The sequence below is a fragment of the Stegodyphus dumicola genome, chromosome 9 (genome assembly GCF_044657685.1).
Source record: "Stegodyphus dumicola isolate Sdum_Otavi_A_Nest chromosome 9, ASM4465768v1".
Lineage (NCBI taxonomy): Eukaryota > Metazoa > Arthropoda > Arachnida > Araneae > Eresidae > Stegodyphus > Stegodyphus dumicola.
This window is the reverse complement of record NC_140776.1, coordinates 106038922-106060083: the sequence shown is the minus strand read 5'-3', so window position 1 is coordinate 106060083 and position 21162 is coordinate 106038922. Positions and strand designations below refer to the sequence as shown.

General features: G+C 31.9%; 1 protein-coding gene across 1 annotated transcript in view; it reads left to right on the top strand.

The window, feature by feature from the left end:
* LOC118188889 (noggin-2-like) overlaps window positions 1-20664 on the top strand; it is a 37573-nt gene extending 16909 nt beyond the window's left edge. Inside the window, exon 2 of the mRNA XM_035359410.2 lies at window positions 14838-20664. The gene's annotated coding sequence lies outside the window, so the exon portion shown is untranslated. The remainder of the gene's footprint in view (window positions 1-14837) is intronic.
* Window positions 20665-21162: the final 498 nt, after the last annotated feature.

The window sequence follows — 21162 nt, the reverse complement described above, 5'->3', positions numbered from 1 at the left end:
GTCGAACAAAAGACTTGGCTTTCGAAAGATCGAACACATCAGTAATAGGAAAGGATACAATGAGCTGGAATGTAAATAATAGAAGTAATGTGAATTCACATGTTTGGAAAGTTTCTTTAGTGCTAGAATACCTGCCACGTCCTATTAATTTAACAAAGAATCTGCATAATATACGTTTGAAATATTAAATGCTAGGGAAAATAAAATAAATGAAATGCAAATGCAAATTGAATACGCTGATTAAAAATAAAAAATAATCAAAGGAAATACATTTCCGAATAAGCTAACCCTTGGGAAAATTATGCGAACTTTCAGAACCTAGTGCGGTAAAAAAGCTGGGGGGGGATACGCAAGGAAATGCTGTATTTGTCTGAATATTTTAGGAACTAGCCATGCTCAAATGCATTGCTAAATTATAAAAAAGAAAAAAAAAATATGCAATGTTTAACCGAACTGAGGTTTAACTTGGTTTTGTCCAAAATGTTTAGTCCCCCCTTCCTGAAACGATAGATAAATGATTCTTTAAAACTGCCAGTGGAAAGTACAAAAAAGAAGAAAACGCATATACAGTCAAAAGTCGTTAATTCGGACACCCATAATCCGCAATCATCTATAATCCGGACCTCAAAGCTACAAACTTTCTGATGCACGTAAGACCTTTACGGCTACGAATATGCGTGTGCGCATGCGCATAATACGTTTACGCATGCGCGTTTAATATATAACGGACGGTATAAGCTAACTAAAATTATGTAATTCAGTTAATGTTGCAGATTGCGTTGTTCCTTAATCTTCTAATTGGATCAGTCTTATTATTTTTTGCAGACTGTTAGAGCAATTTTATAGAAGTAAGCTTTGAACTTTCGATTATGTCAAATAGAATTTCCGATATATATTTCCGATGCTCTGCGAGGGAGGGGAACGTCGCGGCGCGCAATGAACTGGAAGTTGATCTGTCAGCACTATCCATATGTTCAGGGCAGTTGTTTATATTTTATTCGGCTTATAATTCATTACTAAATGTAGTATTTCATCTCGATGTACTTTGTCTTTTATATGATTTAAATCAAATTCATTATAAATATCACGAGTACACATCAAATAGTTTTCTGGTTGCAATTTCCTAATTTCGACTATGCGTAATGTATGCTTTACGCATGCGCGCGTTGAAAGAAATGTTTAATAAAGTAAACAAATAAATATTAAGCTTTTTTTTTGTAAATTTTGATACCCTTTAGATCATAATTGTTCTTTATTTCATAAATTTAATTTTATGATTTCTGCATGCCATCTTACCAGATTTAAACTGATGATCTATAATCCGGAAAAAATCGATAATCCGGACTCGTCGAAGTCCCGACGAGTCCGGATTAACGACTTTTGACTGTACTATATATGTAAAATATAAAAATTACTATGGCTTTGCTCTACGCGAGCAGGTAACCTCTAATTAACTTTCCGTAATTTTAGGATCTTCCCCCTAGACAGTATTTTCAAGAACATTCGGGCATGTTACGTAACTGCTGCTATAAATGAAGAGTTCGCGACATTTTTCGTCAGATTTCTTTTCTCCGCCTGCCGCTGTAATACCTTTTCCTGCCGCTCCGTCTTACTGTGTTTGAATAGTATGCCGCAGTAAACTTAAAGTTAATTCGTATTTCAGTCTAAATTACTATCACATATGTTATCTTGAATGATCTGTCATTTACGTTGAATAAATATATGGAGTTAAAAAGTTAAATTAATCTATTTCGTCATTGGATTACACTCAGCCACAACAATGTCCTGATTCTGATTATGTGCCCGACTGCCAAAATATTACATATGTATGTATATATATATATGTATCTGTGTTGTGTATACATGTTTATTTCAATTACTTTGAATTCTATTTCATAATGCCAATTTCTAATGTTTAATTTTTACAAATAGTTTTGAATTAAAATGCATAAACACGAGAGTGTCCGGGGACAATTACTCGAGCAATATCAATTTTACTGCAAAAATTGCTTTTCACTCAAAATTGAATTACCTAAAATGCTTAATCGGAATGAGTTCTTTGTTACTCTGCATTAGTTCTTAATCTCTTCTATTCACGGAAATGTTTAGCCTAGCTTGAATTCCCGGTTTGGCATCGCCTTATTACTCGAGTGAAGGACGAAACACCTTCGTATTTATTTCTTAATTATTGTTCATTGAACGGGAGTTGGTTTGTTCCCCTTGAAAAGTAAACTAATTTCCGATCAAAGGCAATGATTACTTGTATTTAATTTAATTACTTGCTTTTAATTTATTTCTTTTTACAGTTGAAATTTTGTTATTCATGATTTAATTCAAGTCCCCGTTGAACATTTTTAACAATCTACATTCAAGCTACTTTAAAACAATTTTCGAAATTGAACTTACTAACTATAGATTCACTCTTTTAAGATAATTCTACTAAAACTAATCTTAGGAGACAATATAATCAATATTTCTTTAGTAAATAAATTATTATTAACTTACTTTGCAGCAATTGCGCAAGTAGTAGAATAACTCGATGCAGCAATTGCGCAAGTAGTAGAATAACTCGATTTCGCACTAAGTGAATTTAAGATCATACAACATATCTCTCTCTATATATATGTGTGTATGTGTATGTGTGTGCATATAATTTTGTTGTACATTGCGCCAAAAAAAGGGGGGCAGTTCTATATCTCCCGTTCTACTGGGCCGATTGACGAAATTCAACTTGCGTTTTTCATGTCTGGAAAGCGCGACTTAGACTATGTTGTCCTAATATAGGTATTTTATTTTGACACAAAATCGGACTTTTTCTGAAATAACATAACAATTGTTTTCCATATTTCAATTTTACGACTCAAATTATGTCTAGGTATTAAATTTTGTAAAATTTGGTGCGAAATTGACGGAGAAATTAAAAAATTTATTTTGGCGAATTTCTTTCAGTTTGGCCAGGAATAATTCACATGGCGAACTTCTTAATATATGGCAACCAATTTTCCTTCCCTTTCATTATGCCGGAGCAGAAAGAAAGGCACCCCTCGTTCTTACCTTTTTACATTGTGTACTAAAGGGAAAAAAGTCACATCGTTTCTAATTCGAAATAATTTTAGCAAAGTGTCTAAACCACATCTGATGTTTTATCGCTTTCAACAAATATGCCAAATTTCAAAATGCGCCAATATATAAATTCACGTATATCTTCGGAAATTTTGAATAAAAAACGAATTTTTTGCAGGTATGCTTAGAAATACGTCTACTTTAAGATGATGGTAAAAGTTTTATAGATTATAATTCGAAATGTTTTTTGAAAAATTTATAAAAATTATTTTAAAATACAAATTTTATAAATAAATCTTAAAAAAAATGGGTGAATTTCTTTTGGAATGAACCTGAATTTCGAAATGTTAAAGGAAAAATCAAATAAGCTTAATTAAATAAGAGAGATTAATAAATATATATCAAACTCAATTAACATTAAGGATCTAAAATTTTGACAGCTAATTTTTAAAAAACTACTCCTGCGATTTTTACAAAACTTAGTAGTTTGGCGTAATTTGAGCCGTAGAATTGAAGTATGGAAAAAAATTGTATGTTGTTTCAGGAAAAAGTCCGATTATGTGTCAAAATACCTGTATTAGAATATGTTATATATAAATTTAATACATATCCTAAGTCGCGCTTTCGAGACATGTAAAACGCAAGTTGAATTTCGTCAGTCGGCCCAGTAGAACGGGAGATATAGAACTGTATCCCCCTTTTTCTTTTTTCTTTTCTCCCCCCCCCCGGCAGTATAATTTTTAATTAAAAAAGACGTTGAAAATAATCTGAATTTAAATTTATGTATATTTATTTTTCGAGTTTTGGAAAGGAGAGGAGGATAATTGTCTAACAATAATAAAAGCGGTGCAATGGAGGCAAAAAAGGTTGAGAACCACTGCTGTAGAGTGTATTAAGGTAAAAAAAAAATACTTGTAAAAAGCTTTAAAGAGACGAAAATCTGAAAACTGATTTATTTGGCGACATAGGAAGGAGAGGTTTATTACTGCTTAAATTTCTCAGTAAATTTTTATCGTGTCGCGCGGCACTGTGCTAGTTCATTACGAAAACTGGAATTTAGTACAGGTTAATTTAAGATCTTGCGGTTACGGTGATTAATGTAGCTTACTTAGAATGACTTCCGTTAATTTCGAATGACTGACCCAGAGTTGCTTATTTTTCCCGCTGACAGACAGGAACATCTGTTTTGACTCTGACAAATAGTAACATCTGACTTACAACTGTAAGCAAGTATACGAGTGAGAAAATAAATTAAACTATACCGCAAATTAATTTTAATAAAAATTTAAGGAAATCGTTTCAGAGCAATATTTGGCAATGAAATACCGTGCTTCTTCTCGTATTTTCCCCATAGCTCTTAAGCGCGAGGTTCTGAAAATTGTAAAAATATTCTCATCATTTTCTCCTTCCTCTGTTGTACATTTTCCTTTCCGAGGGCTAGTTTATTGGTCAACAGTATTCCCCTGATTTTTATTTTCATTCATTGTGTTCAATTTGTATTTGCATTTTATTCCTTTTATTGTCCTTTGCATTTTTTATTTGAAACATGTCTTATGCAGGTTCTTCGTTAAGCTACACGTACACGGCAGGTATTCTGACCCTTATGACACACAGATGATTTCACCTTACTACTGTTATTTTTGTTTCAGCTCATAGTAGCTTTATCTGCTGCGGATGTGTCTCAACTTTCAAAATTCGGGTCTTTTATTCGTCCCCCTTCTTCTTTCCTCCGATGCCCCTGTTGGACGGCGATCAAGACTCATTCATGTTAGAGTGCCCCTGCGGCTTCGCAAGGTAACCGAGCCGCTTGAATTACCGCAAAATATCGGCTCAGTATCCATCAAATATCGTAATGTTAAAATAACTGTGTATTCTAATCGAAATGTAGGTTCTTTTAAAGAAATAATATTGTGGTAGTGATTTATAGTTTATCATAGCTACCATTAATTTATTATATTGTTATCGTAAAAATGTTTCTTTTCTTTTCTTTTTCTACCGTTCACTCCCTCTGTTCCATGATAATAGTCGCAAATGAATATTTAAACGAGAAATTATTGGCGAATGCAGCTGAAAGTTATATTTTAATGCAAAATTGCGAAGCCTTCAATCAAAATCAATGTTTTGATACATCTTTCAGTTTTTAGGTTAATTTACTTATTATGAATTATAACTATTTTTATAATTTCATCCGCTGATCGAAATAAGTTTTTTTTTTTTTTTAATTTCATTTGAATACCAACCCATTTTAAAAAGGAAGATTTAAAAAAAAAAAAAAAAAAAAAAAAAGACGGAATTGCAATTGTCCAATTCTAAAGAAAAACGACTAGTTGCAGAAAGGTGCAAAACAGTTTAAATTCAACAAAATGACCATATCAAGAATTTGGAAACGTGCTTTCGAAAATAATTGTCAAGGTGAATTTTATTCTAATATTGATTCTTTGAAAAACAAAAATCAGGACGTAAATGCAAAGGTTTTGGAGAGAAATTTAGACATATCCTCTTAGCAGAAGAGGTCCCACAGAAGCAACAAACATAGCCTTTAATAATATTTTACCCAAATATTGAATGATACATTTCTGTCAATTCAGCAAGTTAATGCTAGAAGCAATAAAGAACGATGGCTCCAATAATGTTAAATTCACTTCTATATTTATTTTCTTTCGCAAATTTTATTATCGGAAAAATTAAATTCATCAATTGCTTTTGTTATTATGTTACAGAGGGAGTATAATTTTTATCATATTTTTGAGTTTTCCGTTTTAAACTTCCTACTGGGTTTAAATTCGACAACTATTTTTTTTTTTTTTTCACTTTTACTTCCTTGTACGTAAAGGAACTTTTGTAATCGCAAAACATTTCGGTATCATTATTTGACTGAAAATACGTATTTCGACCGCTCTTGAATCCATTTGTAAGATGTTTTTATATGGCATCTGCATGTACGGACAGAATAAAGGATTCTTTTTTCCAAAACGGATCGTAGAATGGATTTGAAATGGATTCAGAAGATACTTTTTCATGACGTCTGTACGTACGTACGTATGGACGTATGTATCTCCCATAACTCAAAAACGAGTGGCTGTAGAACGTTGAAGTTTTATAGAACTGCTATAACATGTAGTTGTGCATCTTCCTTTTTCATTTCAATCGGCAGCACCAACGTCTATAAATAAATATATATATATTGCCACTCTGCTAGCGCCTTAGGTGAGTCGGTTTTTATTTTTACGGTATAAGGTATTTTTCCCGCCCTCTTGGCATGCCTTTTTGGTGTGGTGGTCTGCACGCTGGTCGCGTATTCCAGGGGTCAGCGGTTCGATTCCCGGCGAAGGCGCGCTTTAAAAAGGGGTATATAAGGTATTTCTCCCGCCTTTCTAGCTTATCTTCGTGGTGTGGTGGTCTGCACCCTGGGCGCGTATTCCAGAGGTCCTCGGTTCGATTCCCGGTTGCTGATTTATTTGTTTTAAAAGTACACAGTTTACCATTGTGCATCATATACAATTTAGCATTATGATGTTCTTATGTTTCCGGTTAAAGATTTTATGATTTTAGTTAAACGGTTAAGGTTTTTTTTTTTTTTTTTTTTTTTGCTTTTAATCATTAATAATTTAAGTCTCACTAAGCCTAACGAGGCGGCCGTGTTTGTCTACATTTGAAACTAGTAAAACAGTGAATTAAGTTAGTTGATGTACCAACTTCAGTGTGTTATTTGCCCGTTATGACCAGAAGTTAACCTTCAGTTTTGTGTACCAAATTTTTTTTTTTTCCAGCCCGCTGGGCGAATTGCTTGTTTCTGCATAGAAACTCTAGTTTTAGTTGTAAAAAATAATTTTTTAAACTGTATTTGGTGTTTTAGATTTTTCTGCATTTTACATTATTAATTACTAGTTTTTTCATGTATTTTGGCTTTGCCGCGAAGTGAGAACTGAATTGATTCAACCTGAAGTATCTCTGTCATGAAATTTAAAGAAAAATCGTTAAATGAAGTGCAGAAAGAAAACGTGTATAACTTAACAAGGCGTACGAGGAAGTCATGTGGTGTCCCCATCAAATATTTCCCCCTGAAGTTTTAAAATTCTAATGCGGCTTAAATTCAGGATGATAACGGTAGCTCGGCGACAGAAGAAATCTTCGCCAATTTTCTTGAAAAATGTTTTTGGCTTCCCTGCTCTAATCAAGGACTACGTTTTGCAGTCAACAAACAGGAGTAGAAAAACGAGGGGGGGGGAAGAACACACACAAATTCTCCCATTCCGTTAACGAACTTGAGTGTCATTCAGCACATGCAGGTGTTCGACAAGATAAGGGCGCGAATTTTTCAATATGCTCTTGTCTTCTTTGTACATGTACTGCTTTTAAACATTAGGCATGCAAAAGAAAAGGACTTGTTCTAGAATCGTCAGTGATATATGGTTTGTAATGTGATATATGGTTTGTTTGTAATGTGTCAGTGGTATAATGCTTTGCAATGTGTAAATCGTACAAACCTACTATTAAGATATTTTGACAGTGAAAATATAAATGCTGTGATCTGAATTCCATTATGTAATTTCTATTGCATTTAAAATCTAGAATCGTTGGACTGGAGACCATCAATTGAGTGTAATGAAAAAAAATTATTATTAAAATTATATTTTTTATGAAATTACTTTAACTGAACACAAGGAAATTACTGTGGCCGGGTGCGATCCAATCTTTTCTTCTTATAAAAGCTTTTATTTATTTCACTCTTGGTGTTTCGCTGTGAGTGGAATTTTGTCATGAAATGTTATCCTACATCCTGAAAAGCTGTTGACTTCAAATTTTATACGCTCGCTGTTGGTCGATGACAAAGCAGTGTGGTGAAATGATCTTTATCCCCCCCCCCCAAATTCGATTCCGATTTTATAAATTTATAGTTAAGTTATTTTTTGCATGTATCTTTGTTTAACGAACAAACTCACCATACCAGAATTTTATTGTTTGCACCATCGAATAGAACGGGAAAACCTTTTCAACGAAACTTAAATGAATTTCTGAAAGTTTTGACGCATTTTTGAAAATCGCTCTATTTTTTCCGTTTTTCGTTTATGATTTTAAAATTTCAACATGTATAAATGCATCGGATGTAAAGTTCTGAAATTATCCCAGGTTATGAAACAAGAATGATAAAATATCATATTTCAACGAAAACATCGATCTTGACCGCTCTCGGATCCATGAAAACTATTATTCCCTTTAAAATATATGCTATTTTTTCCATTTTTATGCAATTATTATCATATCCGTTTTAAATAAAAAAAGTGTTGCATAGAAACTTTTTTTGATGTTATTCTTTGTTAATTTTCACTTGCTTGTATACTACAAAAGACAAAATAATGTATACAGCTAAACTTCGGTTTACGAACTTCATTTTTCCCCGAAACCCTTTCGTCAACCGCAACAAATCTCCCGTAAAAATTAATGTAAAATTGATTAATTCGTTCCCGTATCACAGAAAACTGCTTATTTCAACTTTACAACAATAATTTTTACTTCAATTACTGTAACCATATGTAAGTGCTTATTTCAAATATAAAACAGTAAAAAGATAAGCGCAATATTCAACTCGTAAAATAAAAGAAAATTTAATTTTAGTGTACCATAAAAACATAAAAAATAATAAAAACATTAGATAACTAATTCCATTTATAAAGCATCTTTTGTTTCTCTTTTTTAATTTCCCCTCCTTTTTATTTTTTTAAAATCTTGACTCTGTCTGAACGCCACTCTGCTTGAGACTCACTTGACCTCAGTTTCGTCCAAAAGTTGCCCAGTGTGATTTATTATTGCTCATGTTTTAAAATGTTTCTGAAGTGAGACATGGCATTCTCACTAAAAATGCATATGCTGTAGCTTGCCTTATCAGGCTGATACTGCTATACCGAAAACATTGCACTTTACCCCATATTGCACAAGTTTTTCAAATCAGGGAATTAGGATCATTTTTATTTTTAGTAGTATCAAAGCTGATATTAGTCTCCAAACTCACATTTTATCCGCATCTCTTGTATCTATCCTTTTGTATCCGAATCGTTTTTCAAATTGTTATCGCCATGTATTATTAAATTAATAAATAATGAAGAATTTGTACGTATGTAAGTATGTACGTTCCTCGTATTATGAAAAAACGACGTCAGGCCAATGAACTATTAGTACCCAAATTGCTATTAGTCTCGAAACTGACATTTTGTTCGGATCTCTTTTGTGCCCGAATCACTTTTCCAATTGTTATCGCAATGTATTATTAAAAAAATTAAATAACGAAGTATCTGTACGGTTGTATGTATGTTCCTCGTATTGTGAAAAAACCACGTCGCCTAGAATGGGACACCGTGAACTCGGGCCTAACGACGGCACCTAGAATGTACCCAGGTGAAAAAAACGACTCCACCCAGAATTCAGGCCACCGAATTTTTAATACACGTAGCCCTGCACCCCCGAAATGGGAACCCCCGAAGCCCAAATTTTGACTTCTGAAAATTTATGTTTAGTATATGGTGCGAAGGTTATGGCTCGGTGAATAATCGTCAAAAACATGACTCCACTTCACTAAAACACAACTTTATTAACACAACTATTTATTAACACAACAGGAAACTTCTACAGGAACACTTAAACTCGAGCTAAGGACAATATGGGTGTGAGTTCGCTGATTGCGCTGGCGGTTATTCCAAAAACAACGCGGCGTCATCTAGCGGCGCGCGCTGCCGAACATAAGACTGCCACAAGTAATTTAAAATTTATTTTTTGATTTATTTCATATTTTATAAAAAAATTTTCAGTTAATCTGTTCGCGAACTGAAATTTTCCTGAGGCGAGGAGTTCGTAATCCGAGGTGTCAATATAGGTCAAAAAGTGATTCGCAGTCCACTATAGCTCGGTAATGGACTAGAGACCCAAAACTTTGTAGGTACAAGTGTGCTTTGAAAATGTTTCTCGGTATTTCTTTAAGTATTTCTTTCTCGGTATTTTCTTAACGAGCATTTCTTAACAAGCAAAGTTTGACTGTTGGTAGCATCTGACTGACTCTCATGTCCAGTGATTCGCATAGCGAACGAAAGAAAATGTAAAAGAAGACTGCTCTTTAGCGCTCATCTTACTGTCGTTTGTGAAAGTTGTGTTCAAAAACAAAACTGTGTATTTTTTTAGTGCAAAGTTTAAGCATGCTTACAAGTTTGTCAATGCCCAAGAAGTCATGGTAAGATCGGTGTGAGAATGGCTGACTAGGCATGCACAAATAATCGGTTTACATCAAAGATTTGCCCTTTCCTTAAAAAACGAGCCCACCAGCGAGCGAGCGGTAAAATCGCTGAACACTGGTAGTTTGCTCCGAGGTTCGGATACCACGAACGGGCTGGCTGCATGGGCGTTTTCGTGTTTTTTCCCATGTGTAATGTGACAGTTTCCCTTAGAAAGTCCTTCACGAAGACATCCCTCCCCTTAGGCATCTAGCCCTCGAGGCTTTGCCGTAATCATATAAACCAAACTATCCACAAAAACAAACGAAAGATCAAGGAGAGTGATGCTTCAAAGGTATCTCAAGAATTTTTATGTAACGGCCACGTATTCTCGGCGATGTTCAAAGATTGCTTCTCATATGGATCAACGAGAAGCAGATGCAAAGCGATGCTATTAACAAAACATGATTTCTGAGAAGGAGAAACAAATTTTTGTCGACCTCTTTAAGAAGGCGCCAGAGACATCAACGGACAAAGAAGAAGCATTCAATGCGAGCCAGGAGGTGATTCGAAAAGTCTGAGTAAAGAACCAGCATCCACAGCAAGTCAGACATAAAAGCATCCGATTAGTTTAACGGTGTATTCAAGAACCTTGGGAATTCTAGGGGTTATCTGGCGCAGCAGTTTTTTTTTTTTTTTTTTTTTTTTTTGTCATCAAACGGGTGTCTTCTGGGAAAATTTGTTGAAATGAATTCATACTACAGCAGAGAAGGCATTCATGGCCCAGAAGCTAATGAAAAACCATTTCGTGCTGTTGTTTTGTGAAAATGCAAGTGCCTATTTGAAAGTTAAACCGCTGCCTTCTTTACCATTCGGAGAATCCACAAACCTTCAACTAGGTATAAAGTCCAAACAAGCACGCTAATGTCATGTAGACTTTCAGCAACAAGGCTTGAAGTGACACGAGATCCTTTTACAGTTTGGTTCATTAAAGTGTTTTGTGCGCCTGTAGAAAAATATCTGCTGATATGAATTTGGTATTTTGTGCCTTTCTTATTATGGACAACTTTCCTGTACATCCTCCAAGCCTAAAATGCCTCAGCAAAGAAACAACCTTCCAGTAAAGTAAAGGAGACGATGAAACATGGGGAACAGTTGCATCGTAAGTTGAGAAGCATTACCCTAATAAGGCAATAGCTATGTGTGGCTACAAATTTATTTAACGATAATGTTGTGTCTCATTTTCTTCAAATTTTAAAGCATAAGCAAAAAGCAACAAGTACGATTAGGGAATCAGTTATGCTCGTTACGGGAGTTTGCACTATATTTAATTTACTATGTGATATAAATCTTATTCGAAGGTTTGAAGGTACAGACGTAACCTTTTTTTCGTACTTGTCAAAAGATAAAAACTCTCAGTTACGAATTTTTGCATTAAGAATCGTCCCATTGTTTGGGAATATGTGAACATTTTTTTTCCTCATCTGAATCTGATGTGTGCACCACATGACTTCCTTCTACGGAATATTAAATTATACCCATTTTTTCTTACAATTCATTTAAACTTATTGTATTGAATTAAATCTACTTTGTCGATAGCGCATAAACCACAGTAGAATAAATGCACTCTTTAAAATTCACTTCACAAATTATTTGTTTACCACAGCGACGCTCTGGCCCTAGGTTCACTCACATTTCATTCATTTTTTTTAACTCAGAATGCACAAAATTTATATCATCTTAATAATTATCTAATCGTTTGCACATGTTCTATTCAAATACTATAATAAATCTGAAACGATGTACAAAAGAAATTAAGCAAAGAACAACAACAATAACAAAAAGAAACAGTTTTTCACAGACGTTTCAGTATTTCTCATTCAATTAATTCAGTTCTCACTTCGCGACAAGGCAAAAATACATTAAAACTCAAGATGTCTGTATTAAAAATCATGTAGTAAATCTTAAACACTTATTTCCTCGAATAAATTTCAGAATGGATTAAGCTTTATTTAATTTGCAATAATAAAAGAAGACGTTATCTTTGTTATTGCGAAGCTTACTTTCTCTAGATTGGCAACAAATCTACTATTGTGGTGTTTGAAATGTAAACAAGCAATAGCCGCCATGGAAAAAATTATTAGGCTTAGCGGCACTTAAACAACTTTAAAATTGTTGATAATTCTAAAAATATTGCATACAGATTCACTAAAGGCATAAAAACCTTAACCGGAAGATAAGAACAACATAATTTAATCATTTTTAAAGAAAAAATGCACAATTTACAAACATATAAGAGTAAAGAAACTGAGATCACTGAGCTGGGTAACAGAGTGGATATATATAAAAATATATTTATATACGTTTGGTTCGGCCGATTGCAACCAAAATACGAGGTGCACATCTACATGTTATAGCAGTCCTACGTATAAAATTTAAACGTTCTGAGACTACTCGTTTTTGAGTTATGCGAGATACGTACGTATGTACAGACAGCACGAAAAATTCTCTTTAGAATTATTTTAAAGCTGTTATATTTTTTTTTTTTTTTTTTGCAGGAAAAGAGTCTTTTATTCTGTTTTTACGTACAGATGTCGCGCAAAAACATCGTTAAATTGCATGCGACAGCGGTCAGAATGGATATTTACGTTGAAATATGCTGCCTGAAACTCTTCGCGATTACAATACTTCCTGTTTACTTCGTACAAGGAAGTAAAAAGAACCTGAGTGACAAATGAGCATTCACAGTTCGTGACTAAAGACAGTTTCTAATAATTTTTCTCCAAGGTTACAAATTTTATTAAAATTGAAACGCTATGAGATGTTGTAGCTGAAAGTAGTTGCAGTAAGAAGATTATAATTATTTACCTAATATATGCATTTTTACTGTATGCGACAAAGAAAATGTAATAAATAAAAGGAAGATAATAAGTTGTCACTACTTATTCACAAGTTTTTTCTCACTTTGAAAATCTTCGTAATTTCTTTATTATAAGTCAAGAATTTTATGGTTAATTCAACATATTAGAATTGTTTGAAATAAATTCTAGTCTGAAAATTTAGCATTTAGCTATCAATAGGTTTGACTTACGAAGTGTAACCAACTTAAGTTTCTAGCAGATTTCAGACAGAAAATAAATGTAAATTGGAATTTTTTCCATCATTATTATTACATATTATGTACGTTTTGATAAATATTTAATAAATAAAATTCAAAATTTAGTTTAAAAAAAGTGTCCCCTCTTTATTTTAAACATTTATTTTCTTCTTACAAAGACATTCGATTCATCGTTTGCTTTCAAATTCTGCATCTGGTCTGCATGCAGTTAAGAGCTGCTGTAGATAATCTGTGCTTACCTAATTTCCTCACTTTAACAAATCGGCTCACCTAACTATAGATTGCCTTGATAATGTGCATACTAGCTGATTTCCACACTATAACGCATCGGCCCACTTAATCTGTAGATTACCTAGATAAACTGCATTTATCTGATTTCGACACTTTAGCGGATGGATCTCTAGATTATCTAGATATTCTGCAAGTTACGAGTACATAATGTCCGCACTTTAGCGGATGAGCTTGTAGATTACCTAGATATTATGCATATTGCCTGCTTTCCGCACTTAAATGAATGTGTGATTCTGGACCTTTTCTACTCCATGCACCCCTTTCACCATTGCTAGGCAATCATCCCCCCGGTCCTTCCCGAAACAACAGGAAAAACAAAATGTACATTTATTTAAATTTAGGTTATTTTGCAATGTATTTTAGAAATTAAACAAGAAAAATTATAGGAAATGTTGATAAATACCGAAATTGGATAAAGTATTTTTTCGTTTCATAAGGTAAAACTCAATATATAACAGTTAAATAAAAGGCTGACCGCGTTCTCCTTCCCAGAAACTATGAAATTCTCCTCCTGGTTGAGAACCCTGATTTTATATGTAAGAGATTATATTTTTGACTCCTTTCTAGCTGGGTAACCTAGACCAGTGCTCCGCAACCGGTGTGCCATGAGTAGGATATAGGTGTGCCGCAATCAAATACATGTATTTGACATTTTGCAATTTTTTATCATGTATTTTATACACAATGACAATTTTTTTCCTTAATAATGTCTATTTTAAATGTTTTTATATATTTCACTGTTGTGTGGTTGTGTGTGTGATTGTAAGTGTGTCAGCATTTGAATATAAAACTTTTGTGTTCATTGAAGCAAGCGCAGGTATCACATTGATAATTATTATGATTGCATATAAATAAATATGTTATGGTTTTATAATTGTATATTTTTCAAATTAAAAACAAAAATTTATTGTAAATTTTGTGTATAAATCAATACATATACATTAGCTTTTGGTGTGCCACGAAATTCCAGAAAGATTTTTTGTGCGTCGCAGGTGAGAAATGGTTGCGGAGCACTGACCTAGACTCGTCCTTCTCCGTGTGTGACCATGAAAATAAACTATAGTAACTCTATCTCTATATATAATATATGTATATATATGTTATTTTGTTAACAGATTGAATTTTTGTGCTTATGTTCGTTCATTAATTTTTCCTTCTCTTTGCAGGTCGTTCATTTTATCTAAGTCAAAAATCGAACTGAAGGTTTTCTCATCGCCGCCTACTGCTGCCTGACCTTTTTGGTTGTGTCCTCCATAATGTGTCGCCGTCTTGCGTGTATTGTACATCGTTAGTTGTTCCTTGAAAATCCCAAATATCCTCTAGAGTGTGCCCCTTTTTTTCTTGTGTATATAGCGAGTGGACTTAAGATTTCTAGGACGTTGTAATTAGAGGTGTATAAGTTTTTAAATTATGATTATTCAGTGACACAGTGACGAAACTGGAAGTTCGATGTTATTTTTGAACATCTGTGATAAACGTCATTTTTATATAGGTAATTAATTAATTAATATCGTAGCATTTTTTTTTTTTTTTGAAATTGTTTTCCTTTGTACGAATAATTTTCCTTTTTAATGTAGTAATTTAATGAGTCTACATTTGTGATGAATAATGTTTATACTATAAATAAATTTGTCGTTATATGATGCAAAATGCTTGGGAATGAAACATGTAATTAACTTTAAAATAATTTAAGTCAGTGATTCTCACTTTTTTCTTGCACCCCTCTTTCAAAGGAATGATTTTTTCCATCGATACCCTTACGTTTTTCTCCATAATATACATTGTATGCACAACATAATCATAATATAAATAATTAAAAGGTAACAATTAGATGAAGAATATAAAACAAGTTCATTTATAGTTTATGTCATTCTAAATGTTAACGAGATCATTTATAGTTTATTTAATTTGATATTATATTATAATTATACTGATGTTTTAATTCGAAAATAGTTATAATTTATTAATTGTATTTACTAGAATGTTTTTAAATTCTATTGACATTTTTACTAGCAGGTAATTTCTTTAGGAAGTTATCTGTTACTCTGTTTTTTTAATTAATATTACTATTATTATTATTATTCACGTGTTGATTGATGAATGACAAATGATGAAGTAAGAATTTATAATAATATTTATAATATAGGACAATAATTTCATTCCAATGAAAAATTCTTTTGATGTTGAAGAAAGTTTATAGTATGAAAAATTTCATTTCGTAAAATATTGAGAAGTAAAAGTGGAATAAATTATAATTCTAATCCAACGCATTATAAAGAGTAACTTAATTCCTTAGTTATGCCAAAAGAATTTTATCTCGGTTTAAAATATTTTATTTGAGTGCATTATTATTACTTGCATGTTAATTAATAAGTAACGGATGATTAAATAATACTTTCACTTCATTCTAAGTTTGACAATTTCATTCTTTTGAAAAAAAAATTATAATTTAGAAATTTCATATCAAAATTTCCTTTTATACTTTTTTTCTTTCATTAAATGTTAATTTTGTATATTAAAAAATAAAAACTATATGTTAAAATTTCATTTAGAATATACAGTGGCTAACAAAAGTGTTCGCACGCTTACGAGTTCCAGTGAAATATTCCTTTGTTCATTAATAAAAATTAATATTTTAGAATGAAAAATTTTTAACAATATCTATATACCTGCAGCTTTCAAACATCTCGGCATACAGATCAACCAAGATCTTGGGATTAAACTCCTATTTTTTTTCTCCAAACAGTTATCCGTCTACAGGAACTAAAAGTGTTAAATTTACTTTCATCTTTGCAAATAAGACATTCCAATACGCTTTGAGCTTATTTACCATTAATTTTGAGAAGAAAAGCCTAAGCTCTCTTTCGAGCAGAGCGTCTATGTAATCCAGCTGATATTAGCACTCGTCGAACAGTTTTATGTGAAATTGAAGTAGAATACTTTTCAGTAAATTCTGTAGAAATCTTTGCAACGTGTATTTTTTACAGAGTTTCGAACTATAAATCTCTGATCGCGTTGAGTCATGTCGAATCCTCTTTGCCGGACAACCTCATCTTACTTTATTTTGGATCCGATTTTCTTCTTTCATTTTATCACATACTGCGTCGTAGAATGGGATAAATTTACTAATTTAGCGATATCTCAAATCGCTTTTCCATGCTGATGATAAAAAATGATCAATTTTCGAATGCTGTTCGTTGCTTCCTTATGACTACGAGACATTTTTAAGCATTTAATAAAATATAACGAAGTAAGCAAGCAAAAAATAAAGCCAAACAATTTTTTTAACTCACTAAAATGGGGGGGGGGGGTAGACGATAATTTTGTTATGAAATTTTACGAAAATGTTCCAGTGTACGATTACTTTTGTGGCGTTTTTTATCTATGTCTTCTTACATTTTCAATTTTAGAAAAAGAAAATAAGTCAGTATTAAAAATTAAAAGTTTGGTTTTATTTAAAATCACATGGAGATGATATGAAAAAATATTGGGCTTTGTATTCGAACTCAATTCTGGCTTTACAGCTTTACAGCGCTTTTTCTGCAAATTCTTAAAGTGTGCGAACACTTTTGTGAGACACTGTATTTTTAATAATAATAAAAAAAAAAAAAAAAAAAAAAAAAAAATCTGAAATTTTTCAGATTTTAAATTACGTCCAAAGGGGCGTTTTTTTTAACGTTTTGAGTGTTACCTTTATTTATTAAATATCATGTTCTTTGCACTTAAACCATAAAATTCAGTTCAAGAGCAATATCGCAAAATAATGTTAAATTAAGCATATCTTTAGAATTTCCGATATACACAGTCTCGCGAGCTGGAGATAAAAGTATTTTTTTTCTATATAACGTTGCCATTTCTCGCTTTTAAAGCATTGAGTTTGTAAATCAAAAATTCGTTAAAGTTTTACAAAATATAAAATCTATAATAAAACAAATTCCAAATTTGGGATTTCAGATGCCCATATTCGCAGTAGGATTTCGTCATTCAAAATTCGATGGCTCTATGTACCATTGTTTTATCACAATGCGAGAAATAGACAATCATTTATGCAGATTTTTCATTATTTAATTTCTTAAAATATGATGCAGGACTCTAACATTTTGTGGCAACAGTTTGAAAAGTGAACCGACGTTTATGAGTCCGACGCAAAATGCCAAAACGAAAGCAATAGTCCTTCGGGACTGAAATCCCTTTGGACTAAAAACTTATTTTTAAATTACATAAAAAATCAGTTTCTTATAAAACTGTGTATATGATGAGAAAATTTTTGCTTTCTTCTTTAACTAGGGCTTGATTTTTTTAAATAAATGAATCTCAAATATTACTGATCATCTTAGAAATTTTCTAATCTCTTTAATGTGTATTCAATAGCAAAGTAAATCATATCAAAATTTTAAAATGTTGTTGTATTACTTTAAACTAATCTTTAAGAAAATAAATTGCATTCTCTATATGCAGACAATATCTGTTGTAGAGACATTATAGTGCTTATTTATGTCAATATAGTGAATATTTTGTATTCATTATATATGAAAAAGTTTTCTTATATAGTAGTTACAAATAATAATTCAAGTGAATAATTACTGTTTGTGAAAAAAAAGAATATATCATCATTTAATTCTATCAAAACATTATATGAAAGCAATCATCAACGTGATGTTATTAACTACTTCGAACACTGAATTGTTATGTGCAAATAAAACTGTCTCGTATTATTTATAGTTATATTAATATAGTGCATACTTTACATTCATTATCTGTCAAAATATATGTGAATCATAATGGCTACAAATAAGCATTATTCTTGAAATATAGAAAAGTATTCTCATTTATTTATGTAAAAAATTATATAAATGTAATTATGAACATGGTGTTATTAACATGTTACGAACATTGAAATATATGTTCAAACTGCAAATAAAAATGTCATGTGTCATTGAGCTGTTAATATATGTGCATAGTGCTTATGTAAATATTGTATGAATATTTTTTCCCGGTTTTATCATTTCAATCCGTGCTTTATTTAAAAAAGAAAATGGCGCACGATACTTCATGTCTAGTGATCATATTTATTTATGAATGTTGTCTTGATGTTAAATATTACATATCTTAGTACAAAACATTTCAAAGCTAGCCAAATCCTTGATAGAAAATTCATGTAAAGGTGCAGTAATAGTGCGTTAAGACAATATAAAGGATAATTTTACACTTTCTAATCTTATTTTGTGCTTACATTATTTAGCTCTGGTATTCGAATTCTGCATATATTTTTAAGATAACTGGCAATTTAATTGCATCATGTACTCATTTTTGCTTGGTATTGCTAGTCTTCACTCATTTTTATTAGTGAGAATTAGGTATTTTAAGTTTCTTGTTTCAAATGCAAGAGATAATTAGGTAATTGGGCCCGGAAAATTCCATTTATTATATTATTTAATACAGTTTTGTTAACGGTTTAATAAAAGAAAAACTAAGTAAACTGGAATATTCATTTTTGGTGACCGCAGTTCAGCAATGGCTGCTTATTATATCTGAAATATCAACTGTAGCTTCTTTTTCCCGTTGGCCGAAAGCGGAAAATAGGAAGCATGATGAGTATTTGACAATTAAAAACCGCTGTATTGGCACAAGCAAATACGAAAAACCAGTTAGATCATTAAGATTTGTTTGTCGCCCATAAGCAAGCCGTTTGTTGCTGGCGCATGCGCAGCTAGGTAATCTTTGTTTCTCGCCAATGCATAACTCGCCGTATCCATTTTCTTGTCAAAGCCGGTGCAGAAGACAAATACCGATAATTGTTTCGGCATCATAAATTTATGATGCAATTAGTGCACGAAAGCATTTAACGAAGCTCGTATTTTTCATACCATTTCTTTCAGCTATTTGCATGTATTAAATTATTAATATTTTTGTATGTTTTAAAGTGTATTACAGCAGTCTGAACCTGAATTGCAGAAATTCATTTTCTGCGGTGATTCTTCCCAAAAAGCTCTGGCATCACACATCTCCTAATTCAAGTTTTATACAAAGCTCATTTCGGGTAAAATTCCAGCAATCATACCTGCGTACAGCTCTGTAAAAGGAATTAAGAAGAAAATTAATTTCAATGGAAATTAATTAATTTTTTTTTTTTTTTTTTCCTAATATGCTGAGGAAGTTTTAATACTTTTTTAATGAGTGAACCCACTTTCAGATGGCTGATCACAATTCCAGAATACTGAAATTCATTACCGATGTTTGTGTATATTCTATTCACGAAAATAGTGGTCACTTTCAGAGATAATCGCCTGGAGAGCTCTCCTTTCATTAATTTTTTTTTATTGTTTCCTAATTTAGATTCCTGAGTACATCTAACTTCGAATGTAGTCTCCTGGTTCGAAAGTTTTAAGTATTAGAAGTACAAGAAGTTAGAAATTCGCCGGAATATTTAATTTTAAATTTCGCATTCTTTATATCATTTTCAATTTGCCTTGAAGAATCGATTAGAATAATTGGAAAAAATAAGTTTAAATTATGTTCAGCAAAAAATTTAATAGGAAGTTATAAGGTGTTCCTCATCAGCTTTTTTTGTAATAGAATTTTAAAAAATCTCTCCTCTTTTTTTGAATTGATTTGTACAAAAATAATAAAGCATCTGACTAACTGCAATATGAAATATGCTGCTTAAGCTTAAAAATTAAAATTCCATTTGAACACAAGTGACAAGTAATTCATCCCTTAGTTGTAATTTGCACGCCATCGTGTATGTCATTAGAATGGGCGAGAATCATCGCAGTCATACATTAGGGAATCATTAAGGCTGCTGTTTGTTTTGTTTTGCATAGTCAGTGTTGATTTCATCCTTGTATGTAGAGTCATTATAATGTAAATAGTAGAAAACAGTTGTATCATAGCATCACACCTCTGTGAAATGTGTGCTAACTATAGAATGAATGTCTGTCTTACAATGTGTTGGTGTTCCATATCAATAAATAAAAATATGTTGAACTGAAATTTCGTGTTTGTCCTTTTTATTACTAGACGCTTGTTATAAAAAAAATATGTAATAATTATTTTAATGAGTGCAACTAGTAATTTATAATAATTGCTAATTAATAAATAATAAGTAATAATAATCTTTTAAATGACTTTTCTGTAATAATTTACTTTAAAATATAGTAGTCTCAGTTTATTATTTTGACCACGCTTGTCCATCGCTATTAATTACATTAATGGATGAGAAAAAAATATCCTTCAAAACAATAGAGGAATTTAACTAATTTTATGTAAATGCAACAAAAAGCATATAAATAGGTACAACTTTCGCAGAATTTGTGTTAGGAAGTTGCAAAAATGTATTAGTTCATTTATGAATTGTTTATAACAGTTCCGGAAATTATTTGGTCGATAATCAGTAGTATATATATATATAGAGAGAGAGAGAGAGCGAAAGATTTTAGTATGCAGATTTAATACGTAATTTTAATATTTAGCAGGCATCCCTTATTCGCT